Source organism: Protopterus annectens, chromosome 6.part0 (assembly GCF_019279795.1).
Source record: "Protopterus annectens isolate FY-2018-M chromosome 6.part0, PAN1.0, whole genome shotgun sequence".
NCBI classification, from domain to species: domain Eukaryota; kingdom Metazoa; phylum Chordata; order Ceratodontiformes; family Protopteridae; genus Protopterus; species Protopterus annectens.
In genome coordinates this window covers 1,342,125,649-1,342,149,746 of record NC_056737.1, presented here as the reverse complement: position 1 = coordinate 1,342,149,746, position 24,098 = coordinate 1,342,125,649, and positions in this window count along the sequence as shown.

Here is a 24,098-nt window from a genome sequence, read left to right as displayed (position 1 = left end):
AGTAAAAAGAACCTCATAACTTGTCATTTAGTCCTGGATGAAATAGGGCGCCCAACTTAATAATCCATTTTCTTTCCTTTTGGGTTAGTATAGTATGCCAACCCTGCTTTGTTGATCTATTTCCCTTTACCTGGTCAATAATAACAAATCTAAAAGATGCAGTTTTGTGTAACTGACAATGTCTATACAATGCATTGGTCATTTTTTATGACGTAAATCACTCAGATGCTCTGAAATATGACTCCTTAGTTGCCTGGAGGTCTGCCCTACATAAAAGGCAGAACATTGGCAAGTAGCCAAATAGACAACCCAATCAGAGCTGCAATTTCCAAAAAATGAAATGTCAAAAATTTGACCAATGTTTTTACTACTAAAAGATGATGTTTTAAACATATGTTTACACAAACTGCAATGTCCACAAGGATGTGAACCAACAAGCCTATCTCTCAATAGGGTAAGCTGATGTTGGTTCACATAATCTAAAAAAGTTTTTTTTATAATGAGCAAAATAGGATGTAAGTGTTCTTCCCCTTCTAAAAGAAAACTGACATCTATTAGGCAGACATTAATCCAGATCTGTATTAGCCCGAAGAATATTCCAATGTTTATTGACTACATCCTGCAATAAATGTATATTACTGCCAAATGTTGTATTACTGCCGAGTGTTGTAACTAACCTCATGGTTCCTGATCCATCCTTTTGAGTTTTAGCTTTATATTCCAATAAGCTGGATCTCTCACAATTGGCCGCCCAATCACTGGCCCTTTGTACTATTGATCTCTTGTATCCCCTGTTAATAAATCTACCCTCAAGATCATGCCTAGCATTTTGAAATTCCATGTCTGCAGAACATATTCTCCTAATTCTCATGAACTGTGATTTAGGAATGTTATTGATGGTGTGTGTGGGGTGAAACTGGTTGCATATAATACATTACTATATTGTGGGTATTTCCTATATACTGACGTTTTGAGCATACCATCCCCCTGTCTCAAAATATTAACATCTAGGAAATTGATTTCATTACTGTGATAATTAACAGTAAATTCAATCCCCCACCAATGACAATTGAGGTATTCCAGAAATTCTAACAAATAGTCGACACCCCCACACCAAACCAACCAACAGTCATCTAAAAAACGTCTCCATATATCCATCTCTGAAAGGTAAATATTATGCATGACATCATATATAATCTGATCTTCTACATACCCCATAAAGATGTCAGCATAAATTGGGGCAAACGAGGCCCCCATAGCTGTTCCTTGCTGTTGCCAATAACATTCCCCCCCTGAAATAGAAAACGTTCTTAGTCAATACATGTTCTGCAAGACATGTAAGGAGAGTGTTAAATCCTGGTGCATATAAATTGGCTTTATTTAGCCAATATTCTAAGGCAAGTAATCCCGCCCAATGAGGGATACTGGTATATAGGGATTTAACATCAAGTGTACACATGAGCCAGTTGGGTTCCAATTGAGAGTCCGAAATAATTTGTAAAAACTCTGTGATATCCTTAATTCTTGCCCTGACCCCTGATAATAATGGTTTTAGATAATATGTCAAAAAAAACAGAAATAGGTTCAGTTAAAGACCCCTGTCCTAAAACAATTGGTCTTCCTGGGGGTCTACTCAAATTTTTTTGTGAATTTGGGGCAAGAGATAAAGGTACTGTCAGGTTGGATCCTGAACCATGAGTTGTTCTTTTGTCTTCACATCAATAATTCCTTCTTCCACTGCCTGATTCAAAAATTAATCAATCTCAGCCTTAAATTTAGGTGTAGGGTCTGTGGACATTCTAATATAATTCTGAGGGTTGGACAATTGGTCATTTCCCTCATTCCAGTAATAACTGGCATCCATTATGACCACAGCCCCACCTTTATCTGCTGGAAGAATAATTATATCAGAATTAGAATATAGGTTTTTCAAAGCCTGTTGTTCCCCTTTCAAAAGATTATGTTTAAAGCCCATAGCTGAACTAAAGTTGAAGTGTAAATCCCTTAAGACGGCTTCCTGAACAATACCCACATATTCATTGGTGGCATAAATGTAGATTTGTGAAAATGAAATTCAGATAATATTTCAGAATTATTAGATGTACCAAAAAACTATTTTAAATTCAAGACTCTACAAAAGGCAAAAAGATCTGAAACAAAATTATGTTCATCTACCAAAAAACTAGGAACAAACCCTAGACCTTTATTAAGTAGACTTTTTTCATCCTTTGATAAAACATAAGAGGAAATGTTATGTACATTATAAAATTGGGTCCCTACTTCACCATTGACTGTAATAGATTTTCCATGGATGCCACCTTTGTGCTTACGTCCACCCCTACGGGTTTGTCTCCTAAAGGGCCCTCCTGAATTCGTACCTTTTTCGAGTCAGGAGAGTCACTAATATAAATTCCCTCCATGTCAGTCATGGATGATTCTTCCCCTGAGGTACTGAGACCCTGTGTTGATTTTTTTAATATAGATCTTGGTCTTTTCTTTCTGATATTGGATCTACCCTTATTATTATCAATGAATCTAACTCCCCTCTGGGACTCAAAGGGCTTGCCTCTCTCATAATCTTCCACATCTCTATGAAATTTGTGTAACTTCTTTTCTTTCAACCCATTCTCAAAATTGAGAAGATCTTTGGATAATTTTTCCAGGCCTTGCACAAAAGACAGCATACCCTCATATTTTTTCATATTCTCACATGTTTCCGTCACATTATTAATATTTTGTTCAACAGTCCTTTGATAAAAGGACATTAATATGTCAACAAAAGCCATAGTGGCTTTTTGTTGTGCCTTATGCCAATCCTCCATCAGTAGGTCATCTGGCTTACCAACCAAGGGCTGAATTTTAACCCTTAAACCACATGGAGTAATACCTTTACTCTTATATGCCTTGAATAATTTCAAGTGCTATATATTAGTTCTTAAGATTTTCATCTCTTTATTTAGTTGGTAAAACAGCAAGTTGTAGCCGACATGACAATCTCCTACTTTCTCATTTGGGACTCCATTCATATTGGTCCCAATACCAAACACTTTTATATCATCTTGATCTGCACAAAGACCCTGCAGAATCTTTTGGAGATCCATGACAATAAGCCCTAAACTTGCCCTATATGGTCAGATGACCCTGATCAATGATATCTGAGGGTAAATAATATGTATTTGATACAAAGCCTGGAAAAGTACACCAAATTTACTATTCAAAAACTTAGAGATATCTATGTGGGAAAGGAAACTTCCTGCAGGTTACAGGTCCCCAGTAAGTTATAATTAGATCCAAAAGCGGAAGAACATGACCTCACCACTACCAAAAAGAATATAACCACCTGACTATTGATGTCCTTCCACCTAAGAGTGCATAAAGTGAATTATCATTGTACACATTGAAAACTAGAAGGGACACAAATTCCCAAAAGCAGGGGTAAAATCATGTGAAACATGAACAGCTAAAAATTATAGCTAATACAAATATGTTTTTCCATCAGTTATTATAAATATGTTTGGAACAATCTTCACCTTGTGTTTATGCAATTTCCAAAAAGATATTATCAAAAATTGAACAATTCGTGTCCAACTATTTGTGCATATATACATTTATGTATGATCTAAATACAGGCGACCAACAAAATCTAGCCTGGATCACTGTTTCACCATTATTTATATTGTTATTTGTATATATTCTACTTGGCAATAAATGCAATTATAAACCCCCCTTTTTTGTGATGTTCATCAAAAGAAAATGTTGTCCAAACCCATGAACAAAACATACATGAGTTTGTCCCTAATAACAATGTGCATATATTCTAATAGGACTGTTATAAATTACCCTGCTGTCAAAGGACAAACCTCAATAGCCATAAAATTATATATAATAAACAACATCAAATGGCCCCATCTGTTTAATATTCAAGATAATATTGTAAATACATTCCAAAATGAATTTGATACAGAGTATTAAAACAATCGCCAAAATTCTTCACCAGAAAATGGCGCTTGTACTTCCTAACACAAAAATGTCACGAATATCAATTGGCCAAAATCCATTCTTTAAATACCTTACTGTGTTCATATAATGTCCACATCTTTAAACAAGAAAAATTGTTTGATACTTTAAATGATGATATATAAACACCCCAACAAGGAGCCATGGTGTATCACCGTCAGTCAAAGATGATCATATAAGTCAGAAATTAAAACACACTATCCGTTCTTGAAAAAATTGTCACTCAACAACCTCTATAGGGTTGAATAAGATTTCCGGACTGTTAGCCAGAATATTTCCACCGGCCAGAAATCTATAGTGGTATATCTACTTCCAGCACCGGAACATGAGCCTTGTGTGTTTAGGAACAAACAATTGTAGCCATCATAATATTAACACAGTCCCAAACCAATTATCAGAGCACTTTCAAAATCGGCAGCTGGCCCAAAATCTGGCCCACCCTATATTTTTCTTCAACCCAACCAATGTCCAAAAAGGGAAAAACGAAAAAAGTTCCTGTTCGTTGATACTCACAAAGTAGAAAGTGTTGAAGTACTTGTTTAGGCAAACAAAGGTTGATGATCTATTTGTTTTAGACACAAGGAAATAATCTTTATATTTGTGAACACCGATGTTGTATCAAGTTCGCATATACCAAAACACAATTCCCTCAGTTCTGGCGGACTTCTGCTTTAAACACCAGAAAGAAGTCCTTATTCGTTAACATTCCCAGAGCCAAAGTTACTTGTTTAAACAAGAAAAATTATAAACAGTTTGCTTTAAACATCCGGGAATAAACCTTATGCTTATAAACGCCGATGTTGCACCAACTCACATATACCAAAACACCATTCCCTTCGTTCTGGCATACGTTTACTTTAAACACCAAAAAAATAAACCTTTGTGTCCCAAACGAACATCAATTGGAAACTTTATAATGAAGTTAGTTACAACATTTGGCAGTAATATACATTTATTGCAGGATGTAGTCAATAAACATTGGAATATTCTTCGGGCTAATACAGATCTGGATCAATGTCTGCCTAATAGATGTCAATTTTCTTTTAGAAGGGGAAGAACACTTACATCCTATTTTGCTCATTATAAAAAAACTTTTTTAGATTATGTGAACCAACATCAGCTTACCCTATTGGGAGATTGGCTTGTTGGTTCACATCCTTGTGGACATTGCAGTTTGTGTAAACATATGTTTAAAACATCATCTTTTAGTAGTAAAAACATTGGTCAAATTTTTGACATTTCATTTTTTGGAAATTGCAGCTCTGATTGGGTTGTCTATTTGGCTACTTGCCAATGTTCTGCCTTTTATGTAGGGCAGACCTCCAGGCAACTAAGGAGTAGTATTTCGGAGCATCTGAGTGATTGATGTCATAAAAATGACCAATGCATTGTATAGACATTGTCAGTTACACAAAACTGCTTCTTTTAAATTTGTTATTATTGACCAGGTAAAGGGAAATAGATCAACAAAGCAAGGTTGGCATACTATACTAACCCAAAAGGAAAGAAAATGGATTATTAAGTTGGGCGCCCTATTTCATCCAGGACTAAATGACAAGTTATGAGGTTCTTTTTACTAAGGACCTTTATTGGCAACATTATAAGCAACCATAAGATATTAATGGAAGTTTGGCTAAAACATTTGATATTATTATTATAATGTTTATTTTGGTTAATTATTTATATGTATTTGGAGGCTTAAATAGACAAATGGGGGAAGTGATGTCATAATTGGGCATATACAATATGTATAAAAACTGTTCCTGAATTATGAATGTTTTATCACTGAAGAAGGTTTGTTACCAAAACTGGTCTGAAAAGCAGGGAAAGGAATAAAACACTGTTTGCCTCTAAGTGCTGGCTTTTTCTTTTTTTTAACAAAAACAACCAAGACATCAGGATCATCAGCAATACACCAAACAACACAACTCACCATAACACTCACGCAACACATAGCCCATCATTTACTAAGGTTCTTAAAACCAACTTACCTAAACCACAACGACCTCCAAAACAGGCATTAAACACCATCAGCAACACTCTCAGACTGCAAAGTCTACTACCTCACATAGTGCTAGTAGTCCCAAAGTCTTCGATACTTAGTCCATAAAACAAACATCTACCCAGGTAAATATTCTAGTCATAGGAGATTACATTTTAAGACATTGAGATATATCTCTTACAAGGAAAGAGTGATGGTTAGTTGCTTGTCTGGTGATGGAATCCATCAGATCACACACATACACATGCTCAAGTCCTTGAACAGCAAGTACCAGTCTGACTCTGTCATAGTATATGTGGGTGTCAACGACTAGAGATGTACCTCCCTGGACTATATGAAGAGAGACATGATGGAGCTTTCTGATTATGTGTCCCAGGCAAATATAAACCAAGCATTGAACAGCATTCTACCACCCCAAGGATGATGCAATATAAGAAAAAAAAATTGACTTCAATAATTAGCTTAGCTTTTGCTGTCCTTTCAAAGGGGTTACAATATTTCTCAGCTTGGGAGGACTTGATCGACAGACTACTCTACTTTACCAGGAGTGGTCTGCACTTGTCCCCTCTAGGTTTTTGAATACTGGCTAAGACATTTTACTCCTTGTGCTGCCTTTTTTTAGGAAATGCCAACCAGATATACCAACTAACATGCATGAACAAAGGGTAATATGATAGGGCTACTGATCAATACTAGGAGCCTAAACAAAAAGCACCACTCCCTGTAAGCTCTCTTCTCCATGAAGGAGGTAAACATCTGTGTAGTGACTGAAACATGGTTTTAATTGGAGGAGAGGACTCCAACTGTGCAGTGCTATAATGACGTCCATATGTTTAGACCAGTGACTATGTAGGATGTGGACAAGATGGAGGTGTCTTGATGTTTATCAGGAAGTGTCTTACATCTAGTCTTGTTAAGCAGCATATAGCATCAGAACTTCTTTATGCCCAAATCACCATCTGTAAAGTCCCTAACCATAATATAACCAGTTACAGAACTTCCTCTATGACCAAGGTAGTCACAGCACCAACTTAGAAGGACTAGAGTTACTCATCATTAAACTCAATAGCATTTTCTGGGTGGCTTTAGCTATCCAGCTGTAGACTGGGACACCTACACCACCACTAGTGAGCAAGCACAGAGATTCCTAAACTGTCTTAATATAAATGCTTTGGAACAATTGCTGGGAGTATCCACTAGGGCAAAATCATCCTTGACCTTATCCTTACTAATCTGAGTGAGTCATGCTCCACACTTTGCATATCATCTTAACTTCTCATGAAAGACCATAAAACTGTTACTCCTGGAGTAAAATCAAAACCTGATATCATAGCAGCCTGTAGAATATTTAGATGTTTCTCTAAGACAAACTTCCTACCTGTAACTAATACCATGACAAGTTTCAAATCCCCTCAAACCTATTAAAGTTCACTGAGTATGCAGAAAAGTAACCCAATAAATTGTGTGATGATATGAGGTATTGCCAGCTATGCCAGGAGAAGTAGGGCAGTGGATGTGTAACAAATGCCAGCATAGCTAGCTGGAGTTTTTTAAAAAAAGTATATGTCATTTTTATATCAAGTTGATTTGTACAGATGATTGTGTTAAAAAAATGAATTTGTAAAGCTGCTTGTATTAAAAGTGTACCAAGAGTGGGTCCTACTAGACAGAAAAGAAATATACAGACTGTATTGTAACTGTTGAAATGAATATAATGTAATAGAAGATACTGGAAGAGAAGAGGTTAATCTCAGTCCAGCTAACTTTGAAAAATAGTCTGAAATTAAATTACCTGGTTTAAGCCATAAAGATTGTATCTTACAGTTCTGATTGCAGCCAGAGCCAACATGTCTGTGAACACCAGAACTAGGTATCCTACTGTAATTGTCCTTAGGGGTGAACTAATTACTAACCTGGAAGGGTGGATGTTTTTGAAATAGTTTTATAGCTTCCAGATGCTATAACACATCTATGCAAAGCTCTCTCTGTGTGTATGATGACACATATGTGCTAGATTCGGGTTCAGTTTCTAGTAAAGGTGGTAGTGTGGGAACCAGAAGTCAGATTTCCAGATGTATGTGATGTCATTCTGTAATCCAGCACTGAAGTAATATTTTAATACTAGATGAGACAGAAGTCTCAGTGCGGTCTGTTTTTGAAATCTGACAAAGAAGGAAGACCACTCACCCATTTCATCTTGCCTTGCTCTAGTAAGTGAATTAGGGGACAGTAATTCTTTAGATCGGTCAGGAAAATATAGTGAGATTAGTTAAGTATTGATTTCTGTATCTGTGTGAACTTTTCCATCTGTTCTATTTTTAATATTTCCTGTGAACAAAACTCAGGTGTTTATTGTAAATAGATATTAAGTATTTTTATGTTCTTTTATTATTATTACATATATTTAAAATTTTCATTGTAACTGGTCTTTTAGAGAATATTTTAACCTTTGAGAGTACTTATATTTATTTGGTGACACTGTGGCCATTCGTGAAAGCCTTGCTGCATTAGTCAAACACTGCCATTTGTATTATCATTAATTTTACTCAGTATAATTGGGTTCCCTTGTAAGTGCCTTAGAGTAGCTGGCTTTGGAGTGTTCTAGTGGCAGTATCTATCTTATAGTCTGGGCAGGAGGCATAGCTGGTAAATCTGTGCCAGCCTTTCCCAGGTGTGTGTGTGTGTGTGTGTGTGTGTGTGTGTGTGTGTGTGTGTGTGTGTGTGTGTGTGTGTGTGTGTGTGTGTGTGTGTGTGTGTGTGTGTGTGTGTGTGAAAATCAAATCTCAAAGAGTGTGTGTGTGTCAGCTACTTGGAGCAGTGACATGGACCACTAGTTTCATAAAGAGGGTGGTGGAGGACTTGGCTTGGAACAATGGCTAAGGACTCAACTCTATGCCTGTGTCAGTGGTGAGTCTTATTGGGGGCCAGGAAAGAGAAAGAGAGAGAGAGAGAGAGAGAGAGAGAGAGAGAGAGAAACTCAGCCCCCGGACTGAGTGTGTTCCCTGTATGCTCTTAAGAGAAATTGTGTTTAGTGCAGAGGGTTGCATCTGGAAATACTACGTGTATCTATTTTTGTCCCAAGTGAACGCCCCTCACCAGTATCCATGGTGAGGATTGAAACTCCCTGATCACTGGCCCAATGCAGGGACATCACAATTTGTAACAGCTTGTCCAGAACTGTACAAAGCAAAGGTACCCTCTAGGAAAAAGCACTGGGCTACCCCCAAAAACAAATTTGCCTGTTGGAACCACAACTTAAACAAGCTTTACAGTAAAATGAAGAAAATCATAGCTAAATATCAGAAGAGTTACCCACAGCAGGTCAGATCCATTAACATTAAAATAAATAAGCAACTCTGGAGTTTAATCAAGATTACCAAAGCCAACTTTGAGGCAAAGATAGCCCTTCATGCAAAGGACAGCCACAAAGCTTTCTTCAGCTATGTTACCAATCTCAAGTGCTCTATGAGGTAATATGCTGAGCTGACTGTGAACAACGACATCACCTACACAACTTACACCAAAGCCAAAAATATAGCAAACTTACTAGCTGATAAATTCATCTCCAGCTTCATCCCTCTTTCACTCCCTTTCATCTCATAAGATATTCCAGTAAATTATACTACCCCACCCCCTGCCTTCACACAGGACTAAGTCCTGAATGTGCTGTGAAAGACCAGGAATACTGCATCAGCAGGCCCTGACAATATACCAGGATGCATCTTAAGTAAGTTGAAACATGATTTATCTCTCACCTTAACTATGCAGCTCAGCCTCCACACATGCCTTGTACCAAGCAAATGGAGGACTGTGATGCCCGTGCCCTGGCCCAGCAATCAAGGAGCCTCAATCCTCACCACTAACACCAGTGAGGGTCATCTCATATAGGAGGAACGGATAACAAATACACACAGTAAAGTGCAATTTCCCTTAAAAGCATGCAGAGATCACAGTCAGTCCAGGGCTGGTCGCTCCCTTGCTCTCCAGGTCCCCAATAAGACTCCCCACTGGCACAACTATAGGGACCAGATCTCAGTCTAGTGGGGAAGCTAAAACCTTCAGCACCCTCTCTGTCCAACCAGTGCTTTGTGTCCCTGCCCAAGTAGCTGACACACACACACACACACACACACACACACACACACACACACACACACACACACACACACACACACACACACACACACATATATACACACTTTGAGAAGAGTTTATACAACCACACTGACACTCCTGGGGAAGGCTGGCACAGATTATCCAGTTGTGCCCCTTTTTCCCAGACTATATGGTAGTACCAGCTGCCACCATCCACTAACATTTATCAGCTACTCAAAGGCACTCAAAAGGGTGTCCAATTATTACTGTGCAATATTATTATCCAATTGGTAGTATAGCCCAGGGCTAAAGCTACAATTTTATCAAATGCATGCAAGTACTCTAAAGAGCTTAAATTATCTCTACAAAAACAGCCACAGTTGAAAGGGTTTTTAAAAATATTTAATAACAAATAGTCAAAACACAAGACAATACTTTTTACTACATAGTACTAGTCAAGAGTTCAGAGATCACAGAGAAATACTTAAAATAATATTTCTAGCTTCTAGCTATTTCTAAGAGAAAACACAAGTCTAAGATAAGCTTACATATAGAGCAAAACAGTGCTGGTGTTGGATGGTCAAGACAAAAATGCTTAATGCTCTCTTATTCTCTCTGTTTTTTAAAATCACATTCCTGGTTCACATTACATCATTCGTCAAACTTCCCTGGGTTCCCAGGCTAACAGAAACTACATTTGCATTCTTCACCTCTGGGCAGAAACCAGAGCAATAAAGGACATCTATGCATGTGAATTCTGGCCATTAACTCTGGCCTTAAAACAACAGCAAGAATTCCTTCATCTAGACAGGCCAGAGCCATGTTTACATCAAAGGGTCACAACATGCTTTACTTGGTCAGTAGAGTGCACTGTTGTTACATTTTTCCATTTCCACATGTAACACTATTTTTACCATTTAAGACAACAAGCCTGTGGTTTACATTAATATTTACAGATGAAAAAATTATCTCCAAAATTCTATCTGGCTAGGCTGGCAGCCTTCATCTATCTTCACCCAGTCTTAACATATCTCCCCCTCCCCCTGGAGAACTCAAGCTAGTTTTTCAAGTGATCCTTTAGAAATGCTGCTTGAGGGAGTTAGGTCTGTCTGAGTATACCTTACCCTGTTCCCTGTCTTAAGAGCCCATCTGCATTGGCATTGCTAATCCCACTGCTGTGCTGTATGGACATATCATATGCTTGCAACCCCAGGCTCCATCTAAGCAACTTGGCATTTTGCTGGCTGGCTCTGTTTAACCATGTTAGTGTGTCGTGATCTGTCATAACAGTGAGTTTCCTTCCATACAGATAAGGCTGAAGTTTCTGCAGTGCCCACATTATGGCTAGACATTCCTTTTCTACAGCTGAATATCATTCCTCCCTAGGTTGGAGCCTACGACTGAGATAAACCACTGGGTGCTCTTGTCCCACTGAAGAAATCTGGCTAAGTACAGCCTCCACCCCACGGTTTGAAGCATCCACCTGCACAACAAATTATTTGTTGTAATCTGGACTGGCTAACACAGGGGGTCCTCCCAAAGCTTCTTTAAGCTTCTGGAATGCCTGCTCACATGCTGTGGTCCACACTACCCTATCTGGCCTGTTTTTCCTTGTCAGGTCTGTGAGGGGAGCAGCTATGGTACTATAACTGGGGATGAACTTTCTGTAGTACCCTGCTGTCCCTAAAAATGCCCTCACCTGATTTTTAGTAACAGGTGCAGGCCATGCCTGAATGGCTTCCACTTTGGCAGGTTCTGGCCTTATCTTACTACTCCCCACTCTATGTCCTAGGTAGGAGACCTCTGCCATACCCACCTGACATTTGTTTGGCTTAAAGGTCAACTCTGCCCTCTGTAGTCTGCCCAGCACCTCTCTAACATGATGAAGGTGCTGTGGCCAGGAATGGCTGTAGATTGCAATATCATCTAGGTAAGCAAGTGCAAACCCTCCTGCTCCTGCTAGGATATGATCTACCAGCCTCTGGAAAGTTGCTGGGGCATTCTTCATTCCAAATGGCATCTTGGTGAATGCATACAAGCCAAAAGGAGTCACAAAGGCTGACTTCTCTCTAGCACTGGGAGTCAAGGGCACCTGCCAGTAACCCTTGGTAAGATCAATGGTTGTAAGATATTTAGCCCCAGCCAGCTGCTCTAGGGCCTCTAAGCATTGGGGTAAGCATCTTCTGACTCTGTGTGACTATTTAATTTCCTGTAGTTCACTCAGAATCAGGTACTGCCATCCTTCTTTGGCAATAGCACCACTAGGGAGGCCCAGGGACCGTTGGACTCTTGAATCACCCCTAGTTCCAACATCTCCTGTACCTCCTTCCTCAGAGTCTGTTTGACTCTCTCAGGTACTTTATAAGGGGCCTGCCTAATAGGCCTTTGGGGTCCTGTATCCACCTGGTGCTGCCCCAGGTGGGTGCACCCTGGTTTCCCCGTGAACATTTCCCCAAATTCCTGCAACACTGCTCGGATTTCTCAAACCTGGGTAGGAAATAGCTGCTGGGACATTGCTACCCCTTCATCTGAGGTGTCAGCCTGAGCCTCACTGAGGAGATCAGTCCCTGGATCTCCCTCAGACTCCTCCTGCAATCCACTGCAAATGCTCAGCACAAGGGCTTCCCTATCATGGTAAGGTTTCATCATGTTAACATGGTACAATTTGTGCCCCTGCCTTCTGCCTAGCAGTTCCACCATGTAGTTAACATCACGTACCTTTCTTACCACCTTGTAGGGTCCCTCCCAAGCTGCTTGCAGCTTATTGTGTCTGACAGGAATGAGAACCATTACCTGCTGCCCCACCTCATACTCTCTAGCTCAAGCATTCCTGTCATACCACACATTTTTCTGTTGTTGGGCTTCCGCCAGATTCTCCTGGGCCAAGCCCATGAGTTCCCTGAGCCTTGTCCTGAGGTTTAGGACATATGCCACAACATACTCCTTGTGAGACTTGCACTCACCTTTCCACTCATCTTGAATTAAATCTAGAGGTCCCCTCATCCTATGCCCATACAGCAACTCAAAGGGTGAAAAACCTGTGGATTCCTGGGGAACCTCTCTGTAAGCAAACAACAGATGGGGCCAATATTTGTCCCACTCCCTCTTAAACTAATCTGCAAATGTCCGTAGCATGGACTTGATTGTAGAGTTTAACCTCTCAACAAGACCATTAGTCTGGGGATGGTAGGGGATGGTCTTCATGTGCTTCACCCCACAGGACTTCCACAGAAAAGCCAGCAGGTCTGACATGAAATTGGAACCTCTGTCAGTCAGTATTTCTTTTGGGAAACCTACCTTGCTGAAAATCTCTAACAGAGCATTTGCCACCTTCTCTGCCTCAATGGAGGACAAAGCCACTGCCTCAGGCTATCGTGTAGCATAATCCACTACCACTAGGATATACTTTTTCCCTGTGGAACTTGGGGTACTCAGAGGACCCACAATATCCATAGCTACCATCTGAAATGGCTCCTCAATCACAGGCAAAGGCATCAAAGAAGCTCTCATCTTGTCTCCTTCCTTGCCTAACTTTTGGCAGTGCTCACAGGTCCTGCAGTACCCTGTTACATCTTTGGAAATTCCAGGCCAATAGAAGTTCTGCATAATACGCCTCTTTGTACATTTTATACCCATATGACCTGCAAAGGGAATATTATGGGCTATGGCTAGAAGTGCTAGATGGTAGGCTCTACGCACTACCAACTGCTGTACTCCCTCATCTTCTAGCCCTCCCTCAGGGGTCCACTCTCTGTATAGTAACCCTTTGTCCCAGTATACAGATTCCCCCTTTCCTTGAGAATCAGGTGCCTCCATAGCTACCTGCCTCAGGCCTTGCAATGTAGGGTCTGAGAGCTGAGCCGGTCTCAGCTCTCTCCTTGTAACCCTTCACAGCTCCCCTTGCACAGGAAGTCTAGCATCCTTGGACAGTGGTGCCTCACTGTCAGCCAGGGTACTACTACTCACCTCTACCTTTGCAGTCACTCTGTCCAAGGGACCATCAGTACCCCTAAGCAGCTGTGGCTCGCCTTCAGTCTCACTGCTACAGATTAGCTCCCTCCCTGAAGTAACCACCTTAACAGTCCTGGCTGCAAGTATGCAGTCTGTCTGAGTCTCCCCCAGGCTACCAGACTTACCTGCTTGTCTCCAAGCCTGACTACATGTAACTGCACAAGCACAGGTTACTGCACTATCAAAATCATTCCATATCAGGACATCTACAGGTATATCCTCAAACATACCTACTTGCTGGCTTCCTTTTCCACCCTCCCAGTCAAGGTGAACCCTAGCCAAAGGTATTTGGAATGGGGTCCCTCCTAAAGCCCTGACTGGAGTAGACTGCCCAGGCAAGTAGTGCTCCTCTGTAACCATTGCAGGCTTTAGAATGGTTATATCAGAGGCTGTGTCTCTCTTGGCAATGGCCTTTTTGCCATTCACTACAATAGGATATAACCTCTGGTGGTAGTTTGGTACCTTTGTTGACCCAAGACAAACTACTATTGGCATTTTGTCTTTCCCACTTACTGGCTCCCTCACCTTTTGTTCCCCACCTTGCCTCCTTGCCTCCGTGGACACCTGTATGCCACATGGCCCCACTGGTTGCATTCAAAACATTTAACCCTAGTTCCTGGATGGGTACCTGGACTAGTGGCTTCCCCTGCTACTATCAAATTCTGTTTGGGCAGTCTGTGCTGCCCACCATGGGTTCCTTTAGACCCGTTAGCAGTTCTGGGGGTCCCTTTCCTGTGAAGGACTGCTCTGTTTGCCAGGTATAGGTCTCCCTTCTTCCCCAATTCATCTGACATAGCACATTGTCTATCAGCTAACCAGATCCTCATGTCCTCAGGCAAAGTGCTAAGGGCTTGTTCCCTCACCAAAAGGTCTGCCAGCCCTTCAAAAGTGGTGACCTGACATCCAATTACCCACCTATGGAAATAAGTGCTCAGTTCAGCAACATATTCACACACACTTTCATCTGCATTATGCTCATGAAACCTTTTCCTATACATTTCAGGTGTTAGCTTAAACAATTCTAACAAGTGATCTTTGGCAGCAGTATAATCAAAACATGTAGTGTCTGACATTTTTGACAAAACAGTTACAACTTTACCATGGAGTAAATCAAGGAGCCTCAATCCTCATCATTAACAAAAGTGAGGGGCATCTCATATAGGAGGAAAGGATAACAAATACACACAATAAAGTGCACTTTCCCCTATCTTTAAATTGTGGAAGAAATCTACTGACCTTTTGTGCTTCTGGGGTCTAGTTACTCCCTTCTCCATTACCTCCATGACTCTGGCAAAGAGTCAGCATTTCCCTCTCATGGCTCCTCTGCCACTTCTTTTCCTCAGCTTCCATCTCCAAATGCCTGGCCTCCACTTCAAATCTCTTTAGCTCCAGATGGATTTTTAAGTCCACTGCAGAAAGGTTGAGCTGTCAATTCTCCAAGGGTATTATATCTCCACTGCCAGTCTGATTGTACTCCTGGTTGCTGTTTTCAGATGCAGCTGTAACCAAGGCTGCAATCAGGTCTGCCTTAGTCAAGTTTCCATGCACCAGTCCCCTAGCCTGGTGCATCTCCGACCAGCTGGCTCCTTGTCAGCTTGCCATACTCTTTTGCTGACATGCTGCCTGCTCACCCTGACTAACTAAGCTAACAAGTGATCTGAACTCTGAACATCCACTGTGTGGCTGATTTAGAGTAGAAAACACCTTCAAAGCTCACTGTACACAAGCTACAGGAATTTACTCTACCCACACCACTACAAGCCAATTAGTATTTGCCACCAATTAATATGTGATGTGGATATCCCACCACTGCCACCAATTAATAGGTGATGCCCGTGCCCTGGCCCACCAATCAAGGAGCCTCAATCCTCACCACTAACACAAGTGAGAGGCGTCTCATATAGGAGGAAAGGATAACAAATACACACAGTAAAGTGCAATTTCCCTTAAGTGCACACAGAGATCATGGTCAGTCTGGGGCTAGTCGCTCCCTTGCTCTCCAGGTCCCCAATAAGACTCCCCACTGGCACAGCTATAGGGTCCAGATCTCAGCCTAGTGGGCAAGCTAAAACCTCCAGCACCCTCTCTGTCCAACCAGTTCTATGTGTCTCTGCCCAAGTACACACACACACACACTCACACACACACACACACACACACACACACACACACACACACACACACACACACACACACTTTGAGAAGAGTTTATAGAACCACACAGACACTCCTGAGGAAGGCTGGCACAGGTTCTCCAGCTGTGCCCCTTTTTCCTAGACTATACGGTAGTTTCAAATGCCACCACCCACTAATATTTATCAGCTGCTCAAAGGCCCTTAAAAGGGTGCCCAGTTATTACTGTGCAGTATTATTATCCAATTGGTAGTATAGCTCAGGGCTAAAGCTGTTAGAGGTTAGAGTGGCTTTGTATAATTTTATCAAAGTCATGCAAGTACTCTAAAGAGCTTAAATTATCTCTACAAAAACAGCCACAGTTGAAATAGTTTTTAAAAATACTTAAGAAATAGTCAAAACACAAGACAATACTTTTTACTACACAGTGCTAGTCAAGAGTTCAGAGATCACAGATAAATACTTAAAATAATTCAGTAGTACAGTTCTGACATCACAGAAAAACACTTAGTCTAATATTTCTAGTTTCTAGTTATTTCTAAGAGAAAACACAAGTCTAAGATAAACTTACATACAGAGCAAAACCAGTGCTGGTGCTGGATGGTCAAGACAAAATGCTTAATGCTCTCTGATTCTCTCTGTTTTTAAAATCACATTCCTGGTTCACATTACATCATTCTCCACACTTCCCTGGTTTCCCAGGATAACAGAAACTACATTTACATTTTTCACCTCTGGGCAGAAACCAGAGCAATAAAATCCATTTATGCATGCAAAGTCTGGCGATTAACTCTGGCCTTAAAACAATAGCAAGAATTCCTTCATCTAGACAGGCCAGACATAGTGGGTGGCATGCCATGGCAAGAAGATTATTATTGGGCATGCATTGATGTTAAAACATTATACACTTACATCAGTATTAAATGGGGAATTGAGGCATGTGTGAAAATAATGGGGAAGGGCCCCAAAGCTGTCTTCGTCCTGCAATTGTAAGAATTTGCATTGACCCACAATTTTTTCATGTTTGAAGATCAATATTATTTGCAGAAATCAGGTATGTGATCATATGTGATCATCTTTATAGGGTTTTTTGAAAATAGATATTTTTATTGTAGTGATTTTTTCAAGCACAGAGTGGTGGTTTTTAAACGTTACATTGATGATTTGGTATTTGTTTGTCATGGTGAAGAAAATGAATTTTGCAAGTTTGTAGATGAGTTGCATCGCAATGAATTTGGTCTGGAGTTCACATATATAACACATAGGAAAACTATGCAGTTTTTGGATGTGGAATACTTTGTGGATGGTAACAGGGTTTCTTATAAACCTTTTACTAAAGCAACTGCAGTGAACAATTTCCTAAGTACGGGTAGTATGCATCCCACTCATCTGTTGAAGTCACTTCCATATGGGGAATTCAAATGAATTAGCAATAACACATTTGATAAATCGCAGATAAAAAGGGAATTTGTTATAGTAAGAGAAAAATTGTTGGAAAGAGGGTATTCCTTGACAGTTCTGGATGAGTCTGAAACGAAAGTCACTGGAAGTATGCTGATGTCAGGTCCATTCACATCTAGGAGAAAAACTGGGATGAGAGTAGGGACCAGGGAGCCAAGGGAAGTAGTGGAAGATATATTTTTTGTTAATAAATATTCTGACTTCTCTTCAGTTATCCAAGAGTTGGTTACTCGTTTTTGGCCCATTGTTATGCAGGATAGTGAAGTGGGACATCTTTTTCCTGATAAGGTTACTTTCTCCTTTAGCAGATTTTGTAATTTAAAAGAGATTTTGAATAGCAAATCATAAGAGCATATGGGACCATGCAAGGGTACTTTTCCTTGTGGTAAATGTAAGGTATGCAGCAAGGTAAAAAAATCTAAATGGAACAAGAATTAATGGTCGAATTTATAGGTCCCATGGTCATTTCAGTTGTAATACTTCTGGGGTTGTATATATCTTGGGATGTGATTGCGAACCATCATTGTGGTACATTGTCCAGACCAAAAAGACCAGTTAAAAGAAGAATAATGGAACATATGGGGGCATAAGGAATGCCAGAATGGAGAGCCCAATAGCCCTACATTTTCACAAAGTACACAGGGGGTTTATGGATAGTTTAGTTTTTAGTGTATTAGCGAAATGGTTTGAGAAACAGGTTTTTGATTTGATAAGGGCCTTGTTAAGAATGGAGACCAGATATATCATCAATTTTAATACCCTGTGGCCTAATGGTTTGAATATGGAATTGGATCTGAACGTATGATCATGTCTCAGATTACTGTATTTTTGGTTATATTATTATGTCAGCATATGCATTTACACTGATTTTTCATAAATGTTTGCATGTTTTGAGAAAAGAAATTGGTTTCACAAAATATTTGCATTGTTTATGAAAAGTTTTTGTACTGCATTTAGATTTTGTATTCCTAAGATATTTCTGTACAAGGAATTTTGTATTAACTGATGGATAAATTGAGAAGATTTTTCTTTTGTTCAATTCTTTAAGCAAGTAGAATGAATGTAATTATATAATTATATAATTATATAATATGTTAATTGGATAATTGAGAGTCTTATTTAATATGGTATCCCAACTGATGAATTTATTCCTTGGAAGGCTTGTGTAAGCCGAAGTACCGGAATCATCAGTAAAGCGTAGATACCTACACCAGTGTCTCTGGTTGTTTTTTGTTTTTTTCAGCTTGTTTTTGGATTGTTTTTGAACACTTCTGTAAACTTAGTCAGACAGAGAACTTTAGTATTGGATTTTGCTTCAGAGACGTAGATGCTAAACAGGAGGGGACCCAGTACAGAACCCTGGGAAAATCCAATGGTGACTAGTCTCTTTGTCTTATTTTGATTTTCTGTGTCCTATCTCTAAGCCAGCTGGCAATTCAGTGGGTAACAGAGTTTTATTCCCAGTTTATTTCACATTACAGCTATGCCTCAGTGGGGGATTGTGTCAAAACCTTTGACCAGGTTGAGCTATGCAGTGTGTACTGTTTCTTTGCTGACCTTTTCAGGAAAGTTAACCAGTTTGATTAAGCATGACCTGTCCTTGATGAATCCAAACTGAGATGGGTCCAGTGTTTGGAGGTTCCCTGTGTCCAGATTGATTAGTGTCATAATAAGTCTTTCCATGACTTTGGATATGATGCTGATCAGACTTAAGGGTTTGTAACTGCCTGGGTCTGCTGGAGGTCCTCCCTTATACAGGGGACTCTAGTTGTTCTCCATTCACTTGGTATGAAAACAATATAGTGGCTAAGATTAATCACTGTTGTTAGTGGTGTGGCTAAATCATGCCTCATGCTATTTAAGATAAATCCAAAAGTATTCTCAGGACCATTGACACAGTATTTTTTTAGCTTCTGACAGCACTTTTATGACTTGGCCTTGTGTAATGGGTTGGAGGAGAATTTTAACTGGGGAAGGAAGCAGCTGGCCAACATTAAAAAACAAACAGAGCAAAGCATGTCAAACCCACCCAACAGGGGGCTTCACCCCCCACCCCCAACTAAATATACCTACTCCAAGATTGCACTATAGTGGGGAAAAGGGCAAATTTCCCCATGTTGGCCAACTGCCTCCTGTCCCGGATTAAAATTCCAGTGATGTGAACGTTCGTTGAAATAAGGTTTCAGTGTCATCTCGGTTAAGTAAGATTCAATTAAATGCAATTTCAGTCTACTGAAGTAGACCCATTATCTATACCTATAAATGCACACATATATGATTATATAATGAAAGGTCATTAACACAACAGAGTAAGATACAAATGAGAAAAAAACAATGGACAAATCACTGACTATGATAAACAGCAAATAACAAAATACTGAATTATGTCTCTCACACTATCCTACTTACAAAACACAGATGAGACATTGTATGAATAGTGGTGCTGTTAGGACAAGAGGTTTTAGTTACGGAATGTGTAGGGTTGGACTTAGGGATGAGGTAAGAGCAGGGATAATCCCTACCTACAAAACCCAGATCAGATATTTTGTGAACAGTAATACTGATAGGGAAAGGGAATCTAGTATAGGAATGTGTAGGATGGGTTTAGGCTGGAAGTAAGAATAGAGTTAGGGTTAGCACACATGACAAAAGTGATGCAGGGAGGCTTCACTACACAAGATGAAAATAACACAGAACTCACACAACATTCTCTCCTACACTCATATACGCACTAACCCGTATAACACAATTTTACACATTTATTTTAACAATGTATCTATCCTTTGTTGACAGGGATAGTCCCACTAGGTAGTGGCCTCTTTTCTAGGGAGTCTCAAAGTGCCCCCCCCCCCTTTCCAATAGGTGACATGGGATCTTTTACATCCAGTTGTGCTACCATCGACTCAAGCAGATGGGACTTCAGTTTAATGTCTCATCCAAAGGATAGTAGACTCGGGGTGCATCACACCCCCAGTGCTGCACATCATTGTCAGTGATCCAATCACCTTTAGTGGGAATAGAACCCCCAGCTTTCTTCTCTTCTGGCACCAAAGGCAAGTATGCTACCTGTAGTGACACTGCTAAATGACATTTTCACAACTACCTTTTCAGTCAAGCATTCATTTTCATGCAGCCTAATTGCCTACATTAAATAAAACTTGGATTAAACCACATTATGTTCACAAAAATAAGCATTCATTCATGCAGTTGCTCTTTATTTACACCCACACAAACTTGTCAACAAAATGATTATTCAACCATTTAAATTGCCGCCGCACACACTCATATATTGGAATGTTAAAGGCATTGCAGACACTAGTTTTAGAAAAATAATCTAGTTTATTTTACAAAAGCATAAGGATGTGAATCTTCCTAAAACAAAAGTTCTATGGCTTAACAACGTTTAGATCAAGCATCTTCAATACAGTCATATACACCTAGAATATAGTCACAATAGGTTCCTCCCACCCTGTGCTTTTCATTAGATTTGTCTTCTGGAATTATGAATATGCTTCTTCCCCACTGTTGGGTGATATTAGAATTAGCATATATAAGTTAAAAGTCAGCATACTTCTGTAATTCATTTGTGAGTTTTACATTTGCATTGTACTGACACTACTGATACATGCAGCTGTAATATATAAAAACTGGTAATATTCACAAATCTCTGCCTGATATGGATTTTGCTGCAGTACTGTACTGAAAACCCTTAACTCTATTTATCATCTTTGTTTATATTTATAAATTACTCTTGCAATTATAGTAGCAAAATCAGTTAAAAACAGAAAACATTTATTACTTAATATTTCTTTTTTAAATTGAAATATTTTTTGCCCGTCATAAGAGCATCATCTGCCAGCCTCAACAGTCTCCTGCTCTGCAGGGCTGATTTAAAATTAATTTGCTCATCAGTTGCAGAGAGAACATATAACAGCATAGTTGTTTATCTGTTTCAGATGTCTGTCCCTTAATATCGCTGATATAATTACTTGTACTATTCAGCAAGGCATGAAATTATTCTTACACTTGCTTAGTATGTGTGCTTACTTCTTTAAACATTTTGTTTTTACTTTTGATATTGCCTTCAGTTATTAAGCATGGATAAACTAAAGCACAGTCTATCATACAGTCATTACACCTAATCCATCTGTGCTAATATTTCTTCTTTAATATAAGTTGAAATCGTCGAAGTGGATGACTTTCTTCAAATTGTTACACATATCTATATATAGGTTGCCGGCTTGGCTGAAGAGTTTTTTCTGCAATCTTTGCATACACTTCCAATGTAGGTTCAGCTTTTCAATCTGCTTTGCATACTTAAGTTGCAGTTTTAAGTAATATGTTGTGAATTTTCTTTAAGTAACTCACTTTTACATTCTCCTCAAAGGCGGATGCTGTACACACATAAAAATGTAACACTGGAATAGAAGTTGTAACATCCTTGTAAATCAACTTTCACTAAACAAAATATATTTGCTGTTATAGATGGATGCAGAACAAATAGTTCATGGCAATGTGTGCTTTGAGAATTTGCTGCTGAATATATAGGGATTATGTTTAGTTGTTTAAGTGCAACTTGGATGAGTGGATGGATAACCAGAAATTTCCCCCGGTCTGGTGTGTATGTCTGTGACAGTCAGAGGAATTCCATAAATGCCCCTTCCCATATAAATTAAGTTTGTGTATCACATCTGGGGTCTATGACTATGATTATAAGAGCCCTAGTGTTTCATAGCCTAGTATATACCTATGAACCTATGTGCAAATATATACGGAAGAAATAAAACAGATAATTTCTCATTAAACTATGTACCATTCATTCACTTGCTACTTTAATCCACACCCCTCCCCAACCTCTACTCTAATTAGGGTGTGGTTGCTAACTGAGTTCAGCCATATTGCACACACAGTTAATATTGTGGAAGAAATGAATCTCTTATAAAAGTATTATAGTAATAAATAGTTTCTGACCTATACCAATAAAATACTTTCTTTATGAAAAGTGTCTGCCTGTATTACAAGTAAAACCTAAACTGATAACTACTGTACATGACATCATGTGGCAATACAATATTTTTTGTGTATAAATATAAGCATTTATATGCATGATAAAGATAAGTAGAAGTATAATGCTGCAGATATACATCTGTATTTTACAAGGAGATATATTTGCATACTTACATACATTTCTTTATTCATGCATAAACATTTGTATTTAATCACAATAGTATGTCATCACATAAACATATACAGACACCTACTCATACATCACAGATGCATATAGACATATATTTTGACTTCTGCATAGATTTCTTCTAGCATATACCTTCAGTTATGCAATATTTATTTAGTATTTTTAAGCTTATGTTTGATAACATAAGCAAAGTAAAAATACTTACTATAGAAATCTTGCATTTTCAACGTCACCAGATCTACCACATAGCCAGCTGGTAAGGCCTAAGCTTCTGTAGGTCATCATACCTGTGTCAACACTGGGGGCCATAGCAGGTGTCCCATCAGGGATGATTTGTGCTCACTTAACTGTTGACAGATGTCAATTTTTCCAGTCCACCTGATGAACAGAGGACTCAGTCTTATCCAAGTATGAATGCCTAAGATGGCAGAGCATAATTTTGGTCTCCCCGACATACCAGCTCAGAGCTCAGCCTTGTGCCTTCACAGGTGCTGCCATCATTTAAAGTGTGAGTACCAGAATGAGGAATGTAAGTACAGGGCTGTGGTGCACAGGTTTGGAACCACACCCTGTGGGCTCTGATTTTACCATAAAAACAAAATAAAATGTGTGCACATCACTAATGGAACTGCTATCACACTGGCACTAGTACTTTGTCACATATATATTTTAATGCAATATTTACACTATCTTTTCCATGGTGAATAAAATCCAATTATGAAATTATTAGTTTTTATGTCACCTAGATCTATACCTGCTTATGTGGTTTACTTTCGCTATCTTTATATAAATAGTAAACCTGATGGTCAAGCATGAATTCCTTCTTTAACCATGCCCTTTTCTGTATTGCATCAGTGTAGCCATTTACATGGCTTCTTTGCTTTACAACATAAAGGTGTGTCACTTATTTATTTATTTTATTTTATTTTACATTTGTTGACCAGGCTAGTCTAACTGGATAAATGTCCATTTTCAGTAGAGGCCTGGGGAGATAAGCTCCGATGAGAACAATAACAAAATAACAAAATCATATATACAAAATTGTAAAACAAGGTATGATGCTGTTACATTAGTGAGACTAATCCAAGAGGTTAGGCATTGATAACATATAGTAAGATACACAGGTATAAGTAGTATCATTCAAATGCAATTTTAATACACAGTATATAGAAGAGAAGGCAGCTG